Here is an 8,599-nt window from a genome sequence, read left to right as displayed (position 1 = left end):
ATATCTTTATATCTATCCATCTATCTATCTGTCTACTATCTAAAGAAAGAAAGAAAGAATGTAAAGACTGGCGCCTGTGGTGCAGCGAATAGGCACTTTTCTGTCGGACGCAGTAGACCCGAGTTCTTTTCAGGAATTATCATAATTTGTATCGAGTATCTCTGTCTTTCTGCTAGGATATTTGTATCCCACACAGTCCGGGTTTGGCGTTACTGGCAGGGCCAGAAGTCCGCTTCCTAAGTCTGCGTGTCCACTAAACCAGGAACCCTCTGACCAAAAGCCGTCCGTCTCTTGGGAAGTGGATAGTTGAAATAGATCACCGATTTTTAATATTTTTTCGTACCTTAAAAATCAGTGTGAATTTCTCTTAAATTTGTCAACCAAAACAGCATGACTCCTTTTGACACAAATAAGATAATTTGTGAGGCATCGTGGTGAAATCAGGCGGTCGTCAAAATAATGAGTTCAAAGAAATTGGCATTTTTCTGACCGTTTGAGCTTTTTTTTTTTTTTTTTTTTTCTTTTGGCTTAACGTCTTTTGTATCTATTTAAAACTCATTTCTGTGTGAATTTTACTGAAAAACGTTGATTAACGGCATAAAAAGTACAAATTTTCAGTCAATAAGTATTTTCAACCTATAGCAGTTACCAAAATTTTCTCGCTTTTTTTACCTCTGAAATCAGGCGACCCAGGTTCTTTCAATGTATCTCGGCTTCTATTCAATGTGGATGGGTATCTTTTTCATTGCAATAAAAACGCTTAAAGATGACACTAACAACTTCACATGCCCCAAAATTGACAAGTGCCTGATTCCGCCGCGTCGTAATACATTTACTATTTAGGAAAAGTGAGTTGCTTTGAGACTACCTGTGAGGACTATAGCCTAGCTTTAATGGGATAACATTTGCTTCAGGCAGATGGAGATTCTCGGTGAAAAGATCTTCCTCTCTCGGGAATCAAATGCAATGTCTTCCTCGTGCCACAGGGAAGATCTTTCCTTACCTTCTCACCACAGACCACAGACGTCGGCATTCTCAAAGGTGCTTTGGGGAAACTCTATCATAATCACAAACAATACAAAACGTAAATGAGCCAAATAAGACTTGAAACGATGTATTCCCGACATCAGTATTCTGCCACATTGCTTTATTCAGTACGCAGTTGTTTGTTATTTTCATACTGCGCCATGTGAAAAGAATGCAAAGAATCCCGAGAGGCAAAAAAAATACTGTGACAACTGACTAGTTGGACTTTTACGAGATTTCAACAAATCCCACACAAGACTTCTCCATACCAGCTTTGTCAACATCTAGTAAACCTCAATACCTAAGGTAATCCGCACAGACATGCACGGGATGAAGGCCCACACAGCGTAGATCTACAAGAATCACATTTTGTCTAGCCGGCTACATAGTGGCTTTGCAAAAGAATGTAGAATAATCGTATAGCTCCCAATATTGTTCCTAAAGACGTGGCCTCTTACCTCTTACCTTAAAATGAAATCGGATCACTCAGGAATGCAAGTGATACGCCGTGATGAAACACGAGAAAGGCGGAGGTGGGATGCTGTTATGGGCATTTATCCTTCGCTGCGGGGTGAAATATTTAATGAACTCTTTTTTTTCTTTTTCTTTTTCGAGGAGAAGACTTTTCGTAGACAGGTCCAAATAATAGAAAGTCGGTGGCGCGGGTAGGAATTGGTGGAGCTCTGAACCAACTGCTGAACTGAGCAGCGGGCGGTTGTCTAATAATAATAATCATGATCATAATAATAATCATCATCATCATAATAAGTTATCAGTATCTTGTCAAAAGGTGAAACACATGACAGTGATTTCATACTCTGTGAAACAGGAGAGTCAAATGCCAGTTGCGCACGTTAAAGATCCCTTGGTGGTCTATAATCGATAAGGGTAGGCTTCGGCCGCCACCCGGGCAAAATTCAAAACTTTTCTACCTACTGAAAAAGTTTAGTGTGTCCTGCGCGCTCATATGACCTTATGCAGTGCGAACGCCGTAAAAAGCACCTACCAAAATAAAGGGAGAGTCAAATCAGGCAAAAAGATAAAAGCAAGTGGACAATTAGACTTGCAAGACCTAAGAATTGTACCCAGAAACCATATGCCTTACAGTGTCTGTTTTGCCCTTGACTTAGTTTGATTAGAGTGAGTAGTTTGCACATAACTTACTAGAGTGAGTAGTTTTAACATAACTTACAAGAGTGAGTAGTTTAATATAACTTACTCGAGTAAGTAGTTTTACCATAACTTATTGATTAGAGTGAGTAGTTTTAACATAACTTATTAGAGTGAGTAGTTTGAACATAACTTACTAAAGAGAGTAGTTTAACATAACTTATTATAGTGAGTAGTTTCAACATAACTTACAGGAGTGAGTAGTTTTAACATAACTTATTAGAGTGAGTAGTTTGAACATAACTTATTGATTAAAAAATGGTGAAATGCTATGGGTTTAACGCCCCTTTCAACACTATTAGGTTATTTAAGGGACGGGGCCTCCTAGTTTAACTTCCGTTTCAGATAGGACCGAGCCAAGTGGGAAGTTCGTGTAAAGTGCCTTTCCCAAGGACACAACGTCGGACCGAGCTGAGGCTCGAACATCCGAACCCGCAATCTCACGATTACGAGTCCGGTAGCACGCCACTTATTAGAATAGAGTGGGTAGTTTTAACATAACTTACTAGAGTGAGCAGTTTAATATAACTTTATTAGAGAGAGTAGTTTTAACGTGACTGATGGAAATCACCCTTTTGCTTTCCGAAATAAAGGTGTGCTGGGGGCTCTCTAGGCCTATAGGTTAAGGTGGTCGCCTCTCATTTCAAGGTCCCGAGTTCGAATCCGGGTACGGAAAAGTGTTCTTTCTAAAATGATCTCCTTTCACCTCCTTTCTTGCTCTCTAACAATGTTCTGTCGTCTGCTTTCGTCTCAACTTTCTGCCCCCACCCCCTCACCTCCTTAGTCCCCTCCTCTGGGCTCCTGACTTTTTCTGCAATCTTTCTACTGCTACTCCTTGGCTCCTTCTTACTGCTGTCTTTCAGCCACACCCCTGATGTTCTGGTACGAAAGATCTGCACCTAACCTTCTCGGGCAAGGGCGAAAAATCTCGGAGGTCCAGAGTGCAAGTTGTGCATCTTAAAGATCCCTTGGTGATCTAACCTGGGCAAAATTTAAAATGTCCTACCAACTGAATATGTTAGGTGTGTCCTGAGCGCTCATATGACCTTTAGCAGTTGCGAGCGCCGTAAAACACTTACAAAAAATGTGTGCTGTTGATAAAGACAAAGAGATCTAGGGTTTTTTTTATGTCGACTACTTGAAGAAGGTTCGTGTGTGGGCTCCGATACGTCAGAAATCCTTCGCTTAAGACAGGTGAAGAGAAGTCGAGAAAGAAAGGGATCAGAAGAAAAAGGAAGCTCCCAAAATGGTACGAAAGAGTAAGAGAAACAGCAACTGGAAGGGGTGAAATACCCTGGAGAGTTAGAGAGAGAGAGAGAGAGAGAGAGAGAGAGAGAGAGAGAGAGAGAGAGAGATAGATAGATAGATAGATAGATAGATAGATAGATAGATAGATAGATAGATAGATAGATAGATAGATAGATAGATAGATAGATAGATAGATAGATAGATAGATAGCATTAGGGAGAGGACGGTTTCTCAGCCAACGGAATCTAAAACCAGCTGAACACACAAAAAGAGAAAAAAAGTGATCGCGAGTATGAGAAGAGAGAGAGAGGGGGGGGAGGAAAGAGAGAGAGGGAGAAAGAGAGAGAGAGAGAGAGAGAGAGAGAGAGTGTGTGTGTGTGTGTGTGTGTGTGTGTGTGTGTGTGTGTGTGTGTGTGTGTGTGTGTGTGTGCGTGTGTGTGTGTGTGTGTGTGTGTGAAATGATAAGCACATTGACTCGTCGTTTATCTGTTAGCTTAAAGTTAGTAAAGGTCAACGTTCCAATTTTGAAACGACAAAGGGGTAGGATAAAACAAATAAATAATTGGATGGACGGATGGACGGGTGGATGGATGGATGGATGGATGGATGGATGGATGGGTACATGGATAGATGAGTAGATGGATGTAGTAGTAGTATAAGGTTTTACGGCGCTCGCAACTGCTAAGGTCATATGAGCGCGCAGTAGATGGATAGCACATAGATAGATAGATAGAGATAGATAGATAGATAGATAGATAGATAGATAGATAGATAGATAGATAGATAGAGAGATAGAGAGAGAGAAAGGGAAAAAGGGAGATCAAAGGAGAGCGAGGTATAGAGAAGGAAGGAAAGAGGGCGAGAGTAACAGAGAAAACTGAGGGAAGAGTAAAGAAAAAAGTCATGGTTTTAATCGCTTTAGCACACAGTTGTACTCGACTAGAAAGTAAAACAGCACATGGCGTCACCCAGCGAGGACGTCAAGAATTGCTTACTCACCATAACCCTATTTGCCGTAACATGCCTTTTCAAACACATTATCAAACGCCAGAGGAGGCCGCACTAGAAAATTTTCTCCGCGAAATGGCTTCGGCAGCTTAAAATACTCATTGATTATCGCAGGTAGGATCAGGGGGTAGAAGAATAAACACAGACGGCTCTGTTTTGAAACATCGGTTTCGGAACTGCTGAAAGGATTTTTTTTTCACCTTGGCAGGATATTTATGAAAATCGTAAGGCTTCTGCTTTTCTTTTTCCTGCCAACTGGGTCTGTTCAGAATGACACTATTTGGTTCGGAATAAGATGCACCAGTGATGTGGTTTATTTATCCATGTATCCATTTATTCATTCATTCATTCATTCATTTAATGTATCTATTTATTCATTTATTTATTTATTCATTTATTTATTTTCTTTATCAGGGGAGGGATGTTTAAATCAAAACTTGAATGTGAAAATTTGAAGTCAACTAATGTCAAGCACAGGGTCAAACCTTTTAAATTTCATGCGACAAAACCAAACATTCGCCCGGTTTCATATTCTGCATACGATGAATATTATAATATACGATCGTTGTCTTAAATCATTTTAAATTATTCTATTCTACATAGATGCCAGTTTCAATCTGCATACTGATGGGGGTTTTTCTTTCTTTCTTTTTAAAAAAAAAAGAAATTATTCTTCATAGATGCCAGTTTCAATCTGCATACTGCTTTTTTTCTTTCTTTCTTTAAAAGAAAAAAAAGAGTGCTGTTTTTTTAAGTTACAGCGACAACCACGTAAACCAACGTCTACTCATTTCGCTATTCGTTTTGTTCATTCGGATTCACCAAGTGACTACACACTTCAAGCGTTAATCATGTTCTCTTGTTAAGTACTATTTTGGGAAAGGGGAAGGGTTTGTTAATGTGAGGCGCGGTTTTATGGCCTCTTTAACACTGCACTGTTGGGTTTGTTTGTTTATTTGCTGGATTTTTACAACAGACAAGGCCTCAGATTTAATGTTCTCCAGCTGTAGGATTGAGCCCAACAGAGTGAGTTGCCATGAAAACTCCCTATGTCAAACAATCCAACGTCTCCTTCTCTTACAGCGTTGAGGCAATTGTTTTATCAAGTGTGTTAGCAATTGTTTTAGCGATTGTTTTAGCAATTGTTTTTGCAATTGTTTTTGCAATTGTTTTGGCACTTTTTTTAGAGATTAACTGTTTTAGCAATTGTTTTAGCAATTGTTTTAGCAATTGTGTTGGCAATTGTTTTGGCAAATTGTTTTAGCAATTGTGTTGGCTATTGTTTTAGCAATTAATTGTTTTAGCAATTGTTTTAGCCTCTCCAGTAATGTGCTTGCTGCATGTGTATATTCTTTCTTTTCGCATTTTTATTTCTTGTGCATATTTTTGGTCTAGCAAGTCATTCAGTCGAGATGCATTTCGCAGAAAAAATGGCCTGATGGATCAGAAATTTGATATATTACCTGAGGGAACATCTTGAACTTTGCGTGCAACTTTTAAAAACAAATGTTTTAAATTAAAACAGTCTGAATGATACCCCTCCCACGCAAGGCCTTCGGATCTGTGTCTGACGCAGATCAACACGTAAATCTGAGAGAGAAAAAAATAATCAAACATCCTCTTTTCGTTTCATTTGCGTCAGCGATTCGAAGAAAATGGAAAAACGGTGCGATGGGCTCACCGTATGGCGTCTTCGCCCATCAATGAATGTATAACCCAGTGCTTGTGTCTGATTCAGCAGGAGCCAGAACACAAGAAAACGATGAAGTTGTTGAACCTGATGAATGAAATTTCTGGAATGATTTGCTACCTTTTGTAAGCGTGTAAATAAGAAGGAGAAAATATTTTTACAGGAAGAGCGCGTGTGAGATACAAGCTTTGTGTGCAGACACTACAACAGAAAATGCACCCTTCTCACACTCGCAGCGTAGTAAAGCGGAATACGTCTGCTCGGCTGAGTTTGTAAGATAGTGTTTGTGCGTCTTCGTGAGGGTGGGGGGGGGGTGATGTGTGTGTGTGTGTGTGTGTGTGTGTGTGTGTGTGTGTGTGTGTGTGTGTGTGTGTGTGTGTGTGTGTGTGTGTGTGTGTGTGTGTGTGTGGTTGGAAGGTGTGTTGGAGTGTGTTGGGGGGAGGGGGAGGGATGGAGTTGGCATGCTTGGGTGGATGTCTCTCTTTTTTCTGTCTGTCTGTCTGTCTTTCTATCTATCTCTCTATCTATCTATCTATCTATCTATCTATCTATCAGAGACTGAGAAAGACAGACACAGACAGACAGACAGACAGACAGACAGACAGACAGACAAACAGACAGACAAACAGACCGGCAGACAGACAAGCAGTCAAAATTATTCGTGTATTTCGTAAAAGACAGACAGTCCTATAATTATATCATGACACCCAGCTTAACAACAAATCTCTCTTGAAAGACGAGAAAATAAAATAATAAGCTCAACGCCGATTTGAAGCCCTAATTTGTCAGTGTCCGTAACCAGTACGGTGCCCCCCCTCCATACCCGTCCCTCCACCGGCTTTACCAAAACTGTTGGACGAGAAAAACAACCTGCTCTTTTCGCACTAGAGGCGTCATAATAATTATACGTAACCAGGCATGGGTCAGTCAGTCGCTGTCAAAAAGCCGAGCCGGACAAGCCCTGGATGTTTTCATGCCTCCTGTGACCCTAGCCAAGCATTCGTGGACGTCTCGAAACTGCTACGTCACGCCCGCTGCTCTCACAGTCGGTGTTCGCGTTTCTACTAAAGTGGGGTAGACACGCGTCCGATTTTAGGTGTAAACAGCACTTGGACTTGTTTTGTTTTAGTCGAGGTTTTTCGGAGCTCGCAACTGCATAAGGTCATATAAGCGCCAAGTGGTGGATGTCAACAGAGAAGTCGTTACAGGAAATGAGACTTACTCTGCTCACCTCTCTAGCTGCAACAGCACAAAGTCTGCTTCGACTATCAAGGCACCCCAGAAATAGCTGGTCACAAGAGTATGACAAACATACAAAAGAAATAGAGGGGAATTGACGGTAGTAAGGATTAGGAAAGAAAAAGCAACAGTTCACTGTTGTAGTTCAGGCACAGTTATGAGCACAACATTGTTGAATCAGCCCATTTATAATTCTACTGTACATTAGAACGAGAAATGTCCCACCTTTGGGAATGGCCTAAAGACATTTCAGTCAGTGGCACCGCCCCGGGGTGCACTTGGACTTGGATAAATCGGGCTTCTATAGACATATAACTAGTGATCTAGGTTTAGGTTCCAGTTTTACAGGATGTTTCTTATTTTAAAGGTCTTTCTGATAGGAAATTTTTGGAGTTTGTGTCATTTTGACAGTTTCTGATTCGATTTTTTTTTGGTCCCAATAAGAGAACCAATTTGTTGGGGGGTTTTAGTTTTTAATTTTACTTTTTTTTTAAATCATCAAACTATATGGATTTTCAAGGATGAATACAAAATTCATCTATTCAAAATATTGGATTGATATAGCTCCTGGGCTGCTACTATTTAAAACAACAGGATTCGATAAAAGATAAATGACAAAATACCTTTAACTTCAGTTTAATTTCAACTTGCAATAACGCGATGATCACATTGAAACGAAACAGGGGACGAAAAAAAACCTAATGCTCTACGTTTGCAGAAGAATTCTGTTAAATTTAGTCTATATGCAGCGGGCACTTCTGTTTTTCAGATCCGCCCCGATTATAATGCAGATCCGACAAATCGACAAGACGCGTTCCTCACTTTAAGCCGTAGCAGCAAGTGGTGCTTGCGTTTCATCTGAACTGGCCGTTGATGGGGAATTCCTGTCATTGTGTAGATTTCATGCCTGGGCTAATAAACTGGCTGACATCCCAGCGGCAGACAATTCGCTGCTGTTTGTCGAACAGATTGTCCCTCGTGTCAAGAGGACCGACCTGTTGCTTGCCCTGCGCGAAGATTCATTTCCAAAGAATTTACGCGTACTCCAAGAGCTGGGATTTCATAAATAACTTAACTCTTATAGTTATAGTAGCTACGTCTACTGGAAAGATGCTACATTAAGATAAGATACTATAAGATAAGATGTCTCTTTATTGTCCAGATCTTAGCACGTTGGTTTGGTGTTTCATCACGCGCACACACACACACACACACACA

This window comes from Aplysia californica, unplaced genomic scaffold (genome assembly GCF_000002075.1).
Source record: "Aplysia californica isolate F4 #8 unplaced genomic scaffold, AplCal3.0 scaffold00498, whole genome shotgun sequence".
NCBI lineage: Eukaryota > Metazoa > Mollusca > Gastropoda > Aplysiida > Aplysiidae > Aplysia > Aplysia californica.
This window is presented reverse-complemented; position numbering follows the sequence as displayed.